This window comes from Bubalus kerabau, chromosome 1 (assembly GCF_029407905.1).
Source record: "Bubalus kerabau isolate K-KA32 ecotype Philippines breed swamp buffalo chromosome 1, PCC_UOA_SB_1v2, whole genome shotgun sequence".
NCBI lineage: Eukaryota > Metazoa > Chordata > Mammalia > Artiodactyla > Bovidae > Bubalus > Bubalus kerabau.
This window is the reverse complement of record NC_073624.1, coordinates 236,241,065-236,258,297: the sequence shown is the minus strand read 5'-3', so window position 1 is coordinate 236,258,297 and position 17,233 is coordinate 236,241,065. Positions and strand designations below refer to the sequence as shown.

General features: G+C 39.0%; 1 protein-coding gene across 3 annotated transcripts in view; it reads right to left on the bottom strand.

Moving 5' to 3' along the window:
• The window catches only part of SGCD (sarcoglycan delta), a 697,628-nt gene that overhangs the window by 679,735 nt on the left and 660 nt on the right, over nt 1-17,233 (bottom strand). The window lies entirely within an intron of this gene.

Here is a 17,233-nt window from a genome sequence, read left to right as displayed (position 1 = left end):
ACATGCAGTTTGCATTAACTATTGTATATGGTGTGAGATTTGGGTCCAACTTCATTCTTCTCATGTGGCTATCCAGCTGTACCAGCATAACTTCTGGAAAAGACTATTGTCTCTCGACTCAGCATCCTTGTCAAAAATCAGTTGACCATAAGTAAATGTGCAAGTTCATTTTGAGACTCTCAATTCTTATTGATCTGAATATTTATCCTTAGGCCTGAATAATAATTTCTTGGCTCTGCAGCTCTATACTAAATTTTGAAACCAGAAAATTTGTTTCTTCCAATTGTGTTATCCTTCATCAGTATTTTTTTTTTGTAACACAGATTATATGACTATTTGTAAATATTTACCATACACTTAAATGATATAAGTACATCATTTAAAACAGATTTGTAAAGTGGAATAAGATGTACATAAGACAATTATATCCTTCTCATAAGAAATTCACTTCAAACCCCAATGACAAAGATAAACTAAAAGGATGGAAAAAATATGTGTCAACATTAATTCAAAAAAGTAAAAGTGGCTATACCAAAATCTGATAAAGTAGATTTTAGAGCAAAGAAGATTACTAAAAGCCAAAGGGGAAGTACCTCTTGAAAAAAGAATCAAGCTACCAGGAAGACATATCATAAATGTGTACACATGAAACAACAGAGCCTCAAAATACATTTTAAAAATTTATAAGATTAAAGAGAAATGGATAAATCCATAATTATGGCATGTTACACCTCCATCTCAATAATTTATAAAACTACTCTCAGGAAACCAGCAAGGATATAGACGATCTGAAGAACACAATCAAACTAAAGTATCTAGAACATTCCACACAAGAAGATACTTTTTTCAAAAGACTAGGGAGGAACATGATGGACTATAGTCCATGGAGTTGCAGAAGAGGTGGACACAACTTAGGGACTAAATAAACACAAAAAAGAAATACTTAAGTAACATTTAATGAATAATAAAACAAACCTCAAATTTAAAATAATTGATCATATATAGAGAATATTTTCAAAAATACTGGAATCAAACTAGTAATCAGTAATAGAAAGACAACAGAAAATTTTCAAAAATGATGAAAATTAAATAACACTTCTGAAGAATCTATGAGTAAAAGAATTCAAATGAATTTAAAACAGAGGTAAATGAAAGCAAAACATACACTATATCAAGGTATACGGTATATTCGCAGCAGTGATAAGAAGAAAATTCATAGCAATTAATACAAGGAGATCAAATCAGTCAATCCTAAAGGAAATCAGTCCTGAATATTCATTGGAAGGACTGATGCTGAAGCTGAAGCTTCAAAACTTTGGTCACTTGATACGAACAACTGATTCCTTGGAAAAGACCCTGATGCTGGGAAAGGGTGAAGATAGGAAGAGAAGGGGATGACAGAGGATGAGATGGCTGGATGGCATCACCAACTCGATGGACATGAGTTTGAGCAAGCTCCAGGAGTTGGTGATAGACAGGGAAACCTGGTGTGCTGCAGTCCATGGGGTTGCAAAGATTGAGCAACTGAACTAAACTCAATGCTTACATTAAAAATTAGGGAAGGTTTCATGTCAATAACAACTTGCATTTCAAAAACCTGGAAAAAGAGCAAAAATCTTAAGAAAAGTAAATGTAAGGAAGGACCAGAGAAAAAAAATCAATCAAACTGAAAATAGAAAAGCAATAGAAGAAATAAATGAAACAAAAGGCTGGTTCCTCAAATAAGTTGGTATAATTAATAAACCTCTATCAAAACTGATAAAAGTAAAAATAGAGAAACAAATCACCATATAAAAAATGAAATAATGGATATCATTACAGATCCTGTGGCAATTAAAAAAAGAGTACTACAAACAACTTTATACTCATAAATTTGACAACTTAGAAGAAATGGTTTCAATATGTGGAAAATCACAAACTACCTCTGGTAGGCAGAAAAAAGGGCCCTCAAAATGTCAATATCCTAATCCTGGGAAAGTATGAGTATGCTAAGTTATAAGCCAAAAGGGACTTTGCACTGATGATTAAGTTGAACCAGTCTTGAGATGGAGAAAGTAAAGTGTTAGTCACTCAGTAGTCTCTGACTCTCTGCAACCCCATGGACTGTAGCAGGCCAGGCTCCTCTGTCCATGGATTTCTCCAGGCAAGAATACTGCAGTGGGTTGCTATGCCCTCCTCCAGGGGATCATCTCAAGCCAGGAATCGAACCCAGGTCTCCCACATTGCAGGCAGATTCTTTATCATCTGAGCCTCCTGGGAAGCCCCCATAAGTCAGTGAAAGCTGGCATTCTCTAGAAGTTGGGAAATGCAAGGTAATACATTCTTCCTTTGTCTTCCAGAAAAGAATGCAGCCCTGCTGGCACCTTGATCTGAGATCAGTGAGATACACATCACACTTCTGACCATAAAAATATAAGATAATCAATTTTTATTATTTGAAATCAGTTTATTGTAATTTGTTACAGTAGACTAGAAAACTGATACACTACCAAAATACAATCAAGATTAAACAGATTATCTAGTAGCCCTGCTATTTTAAGTTGCTCAGTCATGTCTACTCTGTGACTTCAGGGACTGCAGCCTGCCAGTCTCCTCTGTCCATGGAATTCTCCAGGCAAGAATACTAGAGTGGGTTTCATTCCCTTATCCAGGGGATCTTCCCAACCCAGAGACTGAACTCAGGTCTCCCTCTTTGCAGGCCGATTCTTTACTGCCTGAGTGACCAGGGAAGCCTCTAATAGCCCTAAACCATATAAACTGAATAATTTAAATGCTCCTGTAAAGTTATCTTCAGGCCCAAATGGTTTCACTTGAGAATTCTACCACACATTTAAAGGGAAATATTAATGTTACACATCTCTACCAGAAAACAGATGTGAGAACGTTTCCCAACTCATTTTATGAGGCCACTATCACTCTGATACCAAAATCAAAGACAGTCCAAAAGAAGAATAAAATAATCAAAACTGTAGATCAGTATCTCTCATGAACTTAGATATAAAAATTCTAAATAAAATAATAACAAACCAACCCTAACAATATGCAAAGGAATTAACATAAGATAACCAAGTGAGGTCAGGGACGGCCCAAGGTCAGGGTGGCGACCAAGAGCACCAGGCTGCAACAGTGCAGGAGTGGCCAAGAGGAGCTACCCCACATCTGAGGTCAGGGGCTGTGGCAGAGAGGAGCTACCCCACGTCCGAGGTCAGGGGCAACAGTCGAGAGGAGATACCCCACCTCCAAGGAGCAGCGGCTGCGTGGGCGCAGGAATGCTGAGAGGAGCTACTCCACATTCAAGGTCAGGAGGGGCAACCTAGACCAAAGTAAGGAGCAGTGGCTGTGCTTTGCTGCAGCAGCCGTGAAGAGATACCCCACATCCAAGGTAAGAGAAACCCAAGTAAGATGGTAGGTGCTGAGAGAGGTCATCAGAGGGCAGACACACTGAAAACATAATCACAGAAAACTAACTAATCTGATCACACGGAACACAGCCTTGTCTAACTCAATGAAACTAAGCCATGCCATGTAGGGCCATCCAAGATGGACAGATCATGGTGGAGAGGTCTGACAGAATGTGGTCCACTGGAGTAAGGGAATGGCAAACTACTTTAGTATTCTTGCCTTGAGAACCCCATGAACAGTATGAAAAGGCAAAATGATAGGATACTGAAAGAGGAATCCCCCAGATTGATAAGTGCCCAGTATGCTACTGGAGATCAGTGGAGAAATGATTCCAGAAAGAATGAAGGGATGGAGCCAAAGCAAAAAAACAATACCCATGTGTGAATGTGACTGGTGATAGAAGCAAGGTCCAATGCTATAAAGAGCAATACTGCATAGGAACCTGGAATGTTAGGTCCATGAATTAAGGCAAATTGGAAGTGGTCAAGCAGGAGATTGCAAGAGTGAAGGTTGACATTCTGGGAATCAGCGAACTAAAATTGAATTTAACTCAGACAACCATTATATCTACTACTGTGGGCAGGAATCCCTTAGAAGAAATGGAGTAGCCATCATGGTCAACAAGAGAGTCTGAAATGCAGTGCTTGGATGCAATATCAAAAATGACAGAATGATCTCTGTCCATTTCCAAGGCAAACCATTCAATATCATGGTAATCCAAGCCTATGCCCCAACCAGTAATGCTGAAGAAGCTGAAGTTGAATGGTTCTATGAAGACCTACAAGACCTTTTAGAACTAACACCCAAAAAAAGATGTCCTTTTCATTTTAGGGGACTGGAATGCAAAAGTAGGAAGTCAAGGAACACCTAGAGTAACAGGCAAATATGGCCTTGAGGTACAGAATGAAGCAGGGCAAAGGTTAATAGAGTTTTGCCAGGAGAACACACTGGTCATAGCAAACACCCTCTTCCAACAACACAAGAGAAGACTCTACACATGGACATCACCAAAATCAGATTGATTATATTCTTTGTGGCCAAAGATGGAGAAGCTCTATATAGTCAGCAAAAACAAGACCGGGAGCTGACTGTGGCTCAGATCATGAACTCCTTATTGCCAAATTCTGACTTAAATGGAGGAAAGTAGGGAAAACCACTAGACCATTTGGGTATGACCTAAATCAAATCCCTTATGATTATACAGAAGAAGTGAGAAATAGATTTAAGGGACTAGATCTGTTCGAGTGCCTGATGAACTATGGAATGAGGTTCGTGACATTGGAAGACAGGGATCAAGACCATCCCCATGGAAAAGTAATGCAAAAAAGCAAAATGGCTGTCTGGGGAGGCCCTACAAGTAGCTGTGAAAAGAAGAGAAGCAAAAAGCAAAGGAGAAAAGGAAAGATATAAGCATCTGAATGCAGAGTTCCAAAGAATAGCAAGGAGAGATAAGAAAGCCTTCCTCAGTGATCAATGCAAAGAAATAGAGGAAAACAACAGAATGGGAAGACTAGAGATCTCTTCAAGAAAATGAGAGATACCAAGGGAACATTTCATGCAAAGATGGGCTTGATAAAGGACAGAAATAGTATGAACCTAACAGAAGCAGATGTTAAGAAGAGGTGGCAACAATACACAGAAGAACTGTACAAAAAAGATCTTCACAACCAAGATAATCACAAGTGTGACCACTCACCTAGAGCCAGACATCCTGGAATGTGAAGTCAAGTGGGCCTTAGAAAGCATCACTATGAACAAAGCTAGTGGAGGTGATAGAATTCCAGTGGAGCTATTTCAAATCCTGAAAGATGATGCTGTGAAAGTGCTGCACTCAATATGCCAGCAAATTTGGAAAACTCAGCAGTGGCCACAGGACTGGAAAAGGTCAGTTTTCATTCCAATCCCAAAGAAAGGCAATGCCAAAGAATGCTCAAACTACCACACGATTGCACTCATCTCACAGGCTAGTAAAGTAATGCTCAAAATTCTCCAAGCCAGGCTTCAGCAATACATGAACTGTGAACTTCCAGATGTTCAAGCTGGTTTTAGAAAAGGCAGAGGAAACAGAGATCAAACTTCCAACATCCGCTGGATCATGGAAAAAGGAAGAGAGTTCCAGAAAAACATCTATTTCTGCTTTATTGACTATGCCAAAGCCTTTGACTGTGTGGATCACAATCAACTGGAAAATTCTGAAAGAGATGGTAATACCAGACCACGTGACCTTCCTCTTGAGAAATCTATATACAGGTCAGGAAGCAACAGTTAGAACGGACATGGAACAATAGACTGGTTCCAGATAGGAAAAGGTGTACGTCAAGGCTGTATATTGTCACCCTGCTTATTTAACATATATGCAGAGTACATCATGAGAAACGCTGGGCTGGAAGAAGCACAAGCTGGAATCAAGATTGCTGGGAGAAATATCAATAACCTCAGATATGCAGATGGCACCACCCTTATGGCAGAAAGTGAAGAGGAACTCAAAGCCTCTTGATGAAAGTGAAAGTGGAGAGTGAAAAAGTTGGCTTAAAGCTCAACAGTCAGAAAACGAAGATCATGGCATCTGGTCCCATCACCTCATAGGAAATAGATGGGTAAACAGTGAAACAGTGGCTGACTTTATTTTTTTGGGCTCCAAAATCACTGCAGATGGTGACTGCAGCCATGAAATTAAAAGACTCTGGCTCCTTGGAAGGAAAGTTATGATCAACCAAGACAGCATATTCAAAAGCAGAGACATTACTTTGCCAACAAAGGTCCATCTAGTCAAGGCTATGGTTTTTCCTGTGGTCATGTATGGATGTGAGAGTTGGACTGTGAAGAAAGCTGAGTGCTGAAGAATTGATGCTTTTGAACTGTGGTATTGGAGAAGACTCTTGAGAGTCCCATGGACTGCAAGGAGGTCCAACCAGTCCATCCTAAAGGAAATCAGTCCTGGGTGTTCATTGGAAGGACTGATGTTGAAGCTGAAACTCCTATACTTTGGCCACCTCATGCAAAGAATTGACTCATTGGAAAAGACCTTGATGCTGGGAAGGATTAGGGGCAGGAGGAGAAGGGGACGACAGAGGATGAGATGGCTGTTTGGCATCACCAACTCGATGACATGAGTTTGGTTGAACTCTGGGAGTTGGTGATGGACAGGGAGGCCAGGCATGCTGCAATTCATGGGGTCACAAAGAGTCGGACACGACTTAGTGACTGAACTGAATTGAACCAAGTGAGATACATTTCAAGAATGTAAGACAGGTTCAAATTTATATATATATATATATATAAAATCAAGTATATAAACAAGTTAAAGAACAAAAATGATATGATCATACCAAATGACAGATGAAAACATTTGATAAGATCTAACACCAAATTCTGATTTTAAAATCTCTTTAAAAAATCAGGAATAAAGGGAGATCATTTCAAATGGATAAAAACCATCTATCAGAAAAAGCTATTTAACATCATACTTAATGGTAAAAGGCTGAATCCTTCCCTGCAAGGCTTAACACAGTACTGGAAGTGTAGCTACTGCAACAACACAAGAAGAAGAAATAAAGAGCAGGCAGGTTGTAAAGGAAGAGACAAAATTATCTGTATTTATAGATGACAACATTGTCAACACAGAAAATCTCAAAGATTCTAAAAAAAAAAAAATACAAGTAATAAATGAGTTCAATAAGATCACTGATAAGATATGCACAAAAAAATCAATTTCATTTCTACAGACTTCCTTGGTGGTCCAATGGATAACGCAGGGGACACAGGTTTGATCCTTGTCCAAGAAGATTCCACATGCTGCAGGGCAACTAAACCGGCGTGCTGCAACCTCTGAAGCCCTCACACCTATAGCCTGTGCTCCGCAACAAGAGCAGCTTCCTCAATGAGAAGCCTGCACACCACCGCCAGAGAACAGTCCCTGCTTGCTACATCCAGAGAAAGCCTGTGTGCAGCAACCAAGACCCAGCACAGCCAAAAATAAACAAATTTTTAAAAATCAATTACATTCTTGTATACTAAAAATTTACATGCAGAAACTGAAACACACATAACCACCTATAATCATTTCAAAGAAAGAAATATAGAAATATACAGGTAAAACTGGTATATACTATATTTGTATACAAAAAAACTCTATAAAGTTTTGATGAAGAAACAAAAGTCGTCCTAAACAAATGGAAAACACACTATATTTTTGAACTGAAATATTCAACATAGGAAAGGTGTCATTTCTCCTCTAATTTATCTATAGGTTGAAAGCAATGCCTATCAAACATCAAGCAAAGTTGTTTTTGTTTTTTCCTAAAATTGAATTGAAAAGGCACAGACTCTTGAGTATCTAAAGTCATCTTTACAAAAAAACAAATGAAGTAAGAGTAGGGGGAGTTATTCTACCAGAAATGAAGGTTTCTGAGAAAACTACAGTAATCATGACAATGTTGTGTTGTTTGGGGATATAGATACAGAATAGAAGAGACAGGAATAGATCCATAAAGATATCCTCAATTGATTTTTGACAAAGAAATCCAATTCAATGAAGTGAAGGGAAGTCTTTTCAACAAATTTTGCTGGAACAACTCAACATTTACAGGCAAAAATTGAATTATGACCTAAACCTCACACCTTATACCAATGTTATCTCATAAAGAGTGAAATGTAAAACAAACCTGTAAAACTTTTAGGAAAAAAAGGAGAAAAATCTGTAAATAGGAAAAAAAAGGAGAAAAATCTGTAAATAGGAAAAAAAAGGAGAAAAATCTGTAAGTAGGACAAGGACAGGAGTTCACAACTCACAAAAACTAGTCAAATGGGACTCATTAAAATAAACCATTTGAGGTCTTTGAAATTCTATGCAAAGATGACTAAAAGACAAACTACAGACTGATAGGAAATATTTGCAAATCATATATTCAAGGAAAGACTAGTGTCTTGAATATATACAAAAGTCTTACAGCCCAACACTGAAAGAACAATACAATTAGAAAAAGGGCAAAACAGATAAACAATTTCACCAAAGAGGATATGCAGATGGCAAACAAGCAAATGAAAAGATGTCCAACATCATTATCCATTAGAGAAATACAAATAAAACCACAGTGAGATAATACTATCCACCTATCAGATTTGTAAAATTAAAAAAGAACTGTGACAACACCAACTGCTGGCAAGGATGTTGAAGATCTGGGTGACTCATATTGCTGGTGGCATTTTAAACTGGCACAGCTGCTTTGGAAAAAACAGTTCTGAATTGTTTTTAAATAAAAAAATTAAACAGGCAACTATCATATGACCCCAACAACAGTTCTCCTGGGCATTTACTCTGTTTATGTACTCTTTGCATATTCCAAACAAGTGAAAACTTACGTTTATACAAACACTGGTACATGAATATTCATAGTGGCTGTATCTGTAATAGCTAAAAACTGGAATCAGACCAGCTGTTCTTCAAAGGATGAACATTTAACAAACTTGCATACCATGGAATAGGGCTCAGTAATAAAAAGGAACAACTTGATACACACAACTTGGATGAATCTGCAAGAAATTATGCTGAATTAAAGCTAAATACAAAAGGTCACATACTGAAATATTCATTTTACTGGACACTTCTGAAATGGCAATATTTCTCAAAAATGGAGAGCAGTATGGTGGTTGCCGGAGAAGGTGATGGCACCCCACTCCAGTCCTCTTGCCTGGAAAGTCCCATGGACAGAGGAGCCTGGTAGGCTACAGTCCATGGGGTTTCTAAGAGTCGGACATGACTGAGCGACTTCACTTTCACTTTTCACTTTCATGCATTGGAGAAGGAAATGGCAACCCCCTCCAGTGTTCTTGCTTGGAGAATCCAAGGGATGGGGGAGCCTGGTGGGCTGCCGTCTGTGGGGTCGCACAGAGTTGGACACGACTGAAGCAACTTAGCAGCATAGTGGTTGCCAAGAGTGAGATACAGAGGTGTGGAGGAAAGAAGTGGGTATGGTTACAAAAGGGAAACATGAGAGCATCTGTGAGATTGAAAGTGTTAAGCATCTTGCCCGTGAAGGTGATACATGAACCAGATGATGAACATTTAGTGCACACATGCACAGACAGGTACACATGAGTACAAGTAAAATTGCAGAAATCTAAATAAGATTGCTAGAGTGTAACATGGAGAAGGAAATGGCAACCCACTCCAGTATTCTTGCATGGAGAAGCCCAGGGACAGAAGAGCCTGGTGTGCTGCCGTCTATGGGGTTGCACAGCGTCAGACACGACTGAAGCGACTTAGCAGCAGCAGACTGTATCAACGTCAATATCCTTCTTGTGAATTCTAAGACAGTTGTGCAAAACATTCTATTGAATGAAACTTGGAAAAGTATACAAGGGATCTTTCTGCATTATTTCTTACAACTGTATGTGAATTTATAGTTAATAAAATTTTCTATTAAAGAAAAAATGTGAACGATAATCATACAGCAAGATACTCCAAGAGGAACAAGGCCAAAAATTGTTTCTATGCTATTGCCTTCCCTGAAGTTTGGCACTTTCCTAGAATAAGATAACAGAAAGGAGGGTTTTTTGGGTGGAGAGGTTGTCTTTTTGTCAATTCAACTAAAGGCTGGAAAACATAACCAGATATTTATATGAGAAGGTTTAGTTAAAATGACAAGAAGTTCATTTTCATAACTTCATAATATTGGTTGTCTTTTAGATGCTTTACTCTGAGGCCAAACCACAGAATTCTTAGAAATCACATTAAAACACTAAACATCTGCCTTTGTGCTGCTCTGTCCAGGAACAGAAGCTGACCCGGCTGAACAGGCCTGCAAGCACACAGTGTGCTAAGATGCAGAGGGATGTGGGATTACAGGCGATGCCAATCCTTAGAAAGCAGAGGGAAAGAAGTGTAAGATGCTGTTTATAATAGCCAGGACATGGAAGCAACCTAGATGTCCATCAGCAGATGAATGGATAAGAAAGCTATGGTACATATACACAATGGAGTATTACTCAGCCATTAAAAAGAACACATTTGAATCAGTTCTAATGAGGTGGATGAAACTGGAGCCTATTATACAGAGTGAAGTAAGCCAGAAAGAAAAACACCAATACAGTATACTAACGCATATATATGGAATTTAGAAAGATGGTAACAATAACCCTGTGTACGAGACAGCAAAAGAGACACTGATGTATAGAACAGTCTTTTGGACTCTGTGGGAGAGGGAGAGGGTGGGAAGATTTGGGAGAATGGCATTGAAACATGTAAAATATCATGTATGAAACGAGTCGCCAGTCCAGGTTCGATGCACGATATTGGATGCTTGGAGCTGGTGCACTGGGACGACCCAGAGGGATGGTATGAGGAGGGAGGAGGGAGGAGGGTTCAGGATGGGGAACACATGTATACCTGTGGTGGATTCATTTTGATATTTGGCAAAACTAATACAATTATGTAAAGTTTAAAAATAAAATTAAAAAAAAAAGATGCAGTTTTGATGAAGACTGTAGGCAATTATATTTTTTAAAAATTGAGATCGTATTTCAAAAGAGCATTCTTCAGGGAAACACTAGAGGTATAGTACCTGAGAGAGCTGTGGCCAATACACCAATTAAAGTATGTTAAATATATCAACAATAATCATCGCATTTGTGTATTTAATGTTCAAATAATTCATATATTTTGGTGGGAGTTGTTTAACATGCACAAATTTTATTAATTTTTGAAAAGAATTTAAAAACAGTATATGTTTATAACTTTTTATAAGTTCACCAATATAATAAAACATTTTGTTGATTAATGGGAAAAAGACAAGTAGAAGATGCTGAGGGGTAGGGTGGGGTTGAGGAGTCAGGAAAGCAAATGAAGATTAAAGACTGTATAGAGGAGGGTGAAAGAAGACTCTCTGCTGACCTAGTACAGTGTGTGTGAGGGCAGAGAGTACTAGATGACAAACCCCAAGACTGGACGATGAGGGCTCCCCAGTAGTGACTGACATTTGGGGACAAGCTGATAGGCCAGAGAAGACACTCCCATATTCCTACTGCTCTGGATTCTGAGTTTGATAAGAAACTTTTATCCTAAAAAATAAATCGAATACTATCTGGGATTTATTGGGCCCTTACTGATAACCAGAGGAACATTTTATTGCTGAACCGTCATTCAATCCCCATAAGATAACAGAAGGCTGGGGTTAGAGAGAAAAATTACTGGGAAAAGGTGGAAATGGACAATTGACTGTTGAGGTATCAGTGGAGGGAAGGGGGCTTCATAGAGACCTGACGTCTCAGATAGGTCTTAAAAACAGGAAGGAGTTTGCCAAATGGTGACTTATTCTTAGTATGTATTTTCTGTTCAGGAGAACGGAGCCAAATACCATCAGAGAGAAGTCACAAAAGATATATATCTTATTTGAAATATGCTTAACGGGTGTCAGTCCCCTCAAGATCTGTAAGAGGACAAAATGAGGGACGGGGTAAGGAAGGGCAGTTATCCAGGTGTTTTCAGAGACATTTCCCCCCTTCTACCTTTCCCCTTTCATATAATCCTATCATGCATATATTATATCTCTTCTTGGGCAAATAAATTCAGGTTCAGAAGAGAGGAAATGCTTGGGTCAAGGCCATACCCTGTAAGGTAGAAGAATATTTAAAATACAGGTTTAATTAAAACTCCTGGCTTCTCCATCACCCTCCTATTCTGATTGCAACAGATATGCTCATAAAAGAAAGGATGGATTACAGGTGTGATGCCCATTACACAAGAGTGGACCAAATGGGTACTGAAATAGCAGGGCCCCAAGAGCAGCAAAGAGGGGAAAAGAAGGAAGCAAAGATATTGAGAACTGCTAAAGATGAACTTCACTTCTGCTACATTTGTCAAGGCATTCTTTTCCATCAAGAAAGATGATCAAATGCTTAAAACAGACCCCAAAAGAGCACATCTAATGAGTCCAATATTGCATTTGAAGATAGCAATGGATGGTGGTAAAGTGAGCATGTTTTAGAAACAGACTGGCTTGGGTTCAGAATTTGGTTCCTTTTGGGATCCAGCTCTGGTTCCTCCCCTGAATCAGCACTCAACGTCTCATCCATCCCTGATTCTATCTTTTGCTGGAACAATCAGTTTCAAGCAGGCTCTATCCAGCTTCACAGTGGTGCACACTGACAGCATCTTACTTTGGGCCCTAGACACATACCTACTGCAAGTACCTGTCCCAGGGATTCACTGAGGATGTGCTGGGAGACCTCAGTGGGAACCCAATGGCACTCAGAAATGCATAATCTAGAAGTCAGAGTAGGACAACAGCCAATGAATAGATGTTTCCCTTTCATCCCCTAGGCTTTAAGGTTTTAAGATGCATTTTCTAAAAAGCTCCTCAAACTATCCTTCCAGCAAATTCGAACAATAAACTTACTATTGGTGTCCAACTCAGTAACAAGTCACATATTGGTTCTCTCCTTCACTCCTTGTTACTTCACTCCTGCTCCAGGTAGTCATTTCCCAGGAGATTGCTTACAGGAGAAACTAGCTGTATGACTTGAACAACTTATTTTACCTGTCTGAAACATAAATTTCCCCAAACATAAAATGGAATAATTATATTTTCCCAATAGTCTAGAATTATGAACAAACATATTACACGTAAAGCATTTGGCCTGGTGTTGAGCCCACGGTAAGCAGTGAATAGATGCTGCTGCTGCTGCTAAGTCGCATCAGTCATGTCCAACTCTGTGCGACCCTCTAGACAGCAGCCTACCAGGCTCCGCCGTCCCTGGGATTCTCCAGGCAAGAACACTGGTGTGGGTTGCCATTTCCTTCTCCAATGCATGTAAGTGAAAAGTGAAAGTGAAGTCACTCAGTCATGTCAGATTAAGCGACCCCATGGACTGCAGCCCACCAGGCTCCTCTGTCCATAGGATTTTCCAGGCAAGAGTACTGGAGTGGGTTGCCATTGCCTTCTCCGAGTGAAGAGATGACAGCTATTTTATTCCCTGGTTCCTCTGTAAAGTCATTGAACATCTTATTTGGAAGCCCAGATGTACAGCAAAGAAAGTCTCCAACAAATGCCCAAATGCAAGCTGTTACATACCCTATGTAAAAAAAAAAAAAAAAAAAAATATGTTTGAAGCTTATTTCCCAGATACATATGGCCCAAGTTCAGAATTCCATCATTGCAAAATGGACAAAAAAAATGGACAAAAGAATAAAAATTCAAATATCTCAAAGGTGAGATGGAATTTGGGGAAAATAGGATTATCTACTGCTGGTGTAATACATATGTTAAATCATAAAGTAATGCCAAATAGACCAAACTTTATCACATAGCTAGCTAGCAATTCTAAGGAAGTCTGGGGACTGGTTTCAGTCTTTGACATTGCTTCAGTAGAATGCCTATTTTCCTCTCTTCCATCCTCACCAGATTTCTTAGGAATACTTTTGAATCCCCCATTGTGTTAGGAGGTTTATTTTGAGCTGAAGAAGGTGGTAAAGTTTTATACTATACACTACATAAAATTATGGTAAATGAAATAAACTTATTTGGAAGAGTAAAAATGAAGATTATTTCCACAAGTTCTTGGGAAAAAATAACAAAAATAGCAGTGAAAGAGGAGGCAAAACCCTCCTGTTGTGTCAGATTGAAGACATACAGAGGAAGGAAAAAAGAATACAAAGAGGAATCTGTAAGATGAAGCAACCACAACAAAACAGAAATGGCACAGAATGACCTCATCACTTTTCCAAGGGACCTAAATCTTCCCTGTTTCAGCACATTGACCACGCCCAAAAACGTTCTGCTCCTTCCCGGAGCTTCTTTCATTTTAAACAAGCTTCTTTTTTTTTTAAAAACAAGCACTCAAAGCCAAAAGAAGTCCTACTGGTCTATGATATTTGCACATGAAAAAGACAAATCTGGAGAAGATTTCAGATTTGAAAGACAAAACCAATCAGTATAGAATTCTGTCAAGCCCCAAAGGCTACAACAGACTTTGAATTGCTATTCACATTGTCATCACAGAGATCAGTGTAAATTGGGAAATGAGTTGCACGTTTAAAATGATGAAAAAGAAGATGATCCAGTGGACTCTTCTAATTATTCTAGCCAGCCATGACACCGCATTAACTCTGCCTCTGTGAGATTTTCTCTATCAAACATTTTGTACTGTTCATAACCCTATCACTCAATGCCCATGTTAATCACCTCATATTTGGAATAATATGAAGAGTTTGTAATAAGACTCCCTTGAACACCATTCTTCTTTCCACCCACCAAAATTCATCAGAAATCCCCGTGTCATATTATCCTTGCCCAATACCAGTAGAAGAGAGTTCTTGGGTGTGATATAGGGATGTAATGAAGGTAAGATCTGATGAAATACAGGAGACAGGCCATCTCATCCTAATTTTACTATCTACACCCTGCTGAAATTTTCTACAAGCCAGTCTCTTGAATTTCATTTATGAAATTAGTAAAAGGGAAGTGGGGGGACATTGCAGCCATATATAATTTTACAGCTGAAGAGGCATTTCATACCACTGCAGCTGGACAGGAAGGTTGAGAAAGGAAGGGTGTTGGTTAGACAATGGTTTCAATTATTTTTTTTTAATTTAGGTATAATTGATATAAGATTTGATTAGTTTCAGGTGTCCAACATAATGACTTGATATTCACTGATCAATATTTTTAAAGAATTCTATCAGTTAATAAAAATTTAAACTCCCTAGGATAGATTATTACCAAATGTCCTTCAGCTGCAATTCTCTGTGATGGTATTACTCTGTAACACAATTGGATGTAGACTGGAAGAGTGCCCCAACACATGTCCCCAAATCTGTCAGATCATCTATGGAATCTATCTGAAATGATCCAGATAACCCATTGGAGAGTTCTTGTTGTACTTCTCAGAGTTCCTTTACATTAAAAATAAATTTCTTCTGCTCCTAGCTGTCTATTTCTTACCAATTATTTAACAGCAATTTATGCATTGTTCTTCTACTAACACCTGGTAGAGCACAAATTTATACTCCAATTCCTACATTTTAACACTACTTCCTGAAAATAGCTTTATTTCAACTCAGGGGTCCAATTCATTAACATTCATGCAGTGGTTCATTTTTAGATCTTTCCCTCCCAGCCTTAAGGCAGAAACTAAAGCTATGTGGATCCTTATTTCATGGGATGCCAGTTCTATTCTATGAATTTCAATACATCCTTTAACTATTGCTTTCCTCTGGTCTACAATAGCAGGTAGGCAGTGCAGGGGTATAAGACACAGTTGTAAAGTACCTGTTGCTAAGTCACTTCAGTCGTGTCCGACTCTGTGCGGCCCCATATACGGCAGCCCACTAGGCTCCCCCGTCCCTGGGATTCTCCAGGCAAGAACACTGGAGTGGGTTGCCATTTCCTTCTCCAATGCATGAAAATGAAAAGTCAAAGTGAAGTCGCTCAGTCGTGTCCCAGTCTTTGCGACCCCATGGACTGCAGCCCACCAGGCTCCTCTGTCCATGGGATTTTCCAGGCCAGAGTACTGGAGTGGGGTGCCATTTCCTGTACTCTACTAAATATAACATGCATGGTGCTGGCTTCCTCCAGCCTCAACTGATAGATAAGACAACTTTCCTGGCAAATAACTTGCTTTTATTTTAATTCACCCATTGTATACGCTGAAAATAACAAGTTCACATACTAGCAGATGTGAGAAAGCCATGTCTCTAGATTTGCTATTCTGGGGCAAGATTTGATTTAACCTTCCAGGGTCAAGCCTGAGAACAAGTAAATCCTGAAAGAAATCAGGAAGCAAGCAGGACATAACAGATTTCATTAACCCTAGTTACAGTGTCCTTTTATTCCACTTATACTTTTTGTTGTTTAATTTTGGATTTTTGAAAAAAAATTCACAGTCTTCAGCTAAAGGTTATGCTTACACTCTCTTGGCATTGAAGAATAATTTAGGCATAGCCTCTGTAGTTTGTAATAACATGGATGAACTCTTGGACAATTTTAGCAAGAAAAGGTGCTTTCTTTGCAGAAGTTACAATTCTTTTAGACACACTTTTATAGGATATTTTATTTTCTACTGACAATAATCACAAAAATGTAAAATGTGTTTATAAGACTGGTGTTTTGGTTTAGATGAGGATGATGTTGTGAAATGAGCAGATTTTAAATCAATTCACCTGAGAGTCCAGGTGTAAAGCAAAGACACAGCAAGCCAGCTGACCCAGTGGTACGAAATGCCATGTTAGACTGAGAGCCCATACAGAGTAAACCCACATCTCAGTGGCCCTATCTTATGGTTTTGTTTTGCTTCCAAAAAAAAGCGACATCAATTTTCTGTTACATCACTTAAATGCATTTAATCAAAATTCATATGCCCTATTTTTATTTTTTGGGCTTCCCTGGTGGCTCACAGGGTAAAGCATCTGCCTGCAATGCGGGAGACCTGGGTTCAATCCCTGGGTCAGGAAGATCCCCTGGAGAAGGACATGGCAACCCACTCCAGTATTCTTGCCTGGAGAATCCCATGGACGGAGGAGCCTGGTAGGCTACAGTCCACGGGGTCACAAAGAGTCGGAAACGACTGAGAGACTTCACTATTTTTATTTTTTAGTACAAAAAAATATTTTTTCCCAATCTATACTTACAACATCCAGGGCAATTATTCTCTAACATGAGTTTCCGTTTTACACAGGATTTTATCCACTAATTCAGGAGCATCGTGGGAGAATGCATGACCTGAGCAGTTTTGTGACAACCATATGCATAAAGATAACTGATAGTTTGAGAACATTTCAGCACTCCTTTGGGGAAACAGTCAAGCCTGAAGTCCATTAACAGCTAAAAAGGAGAAA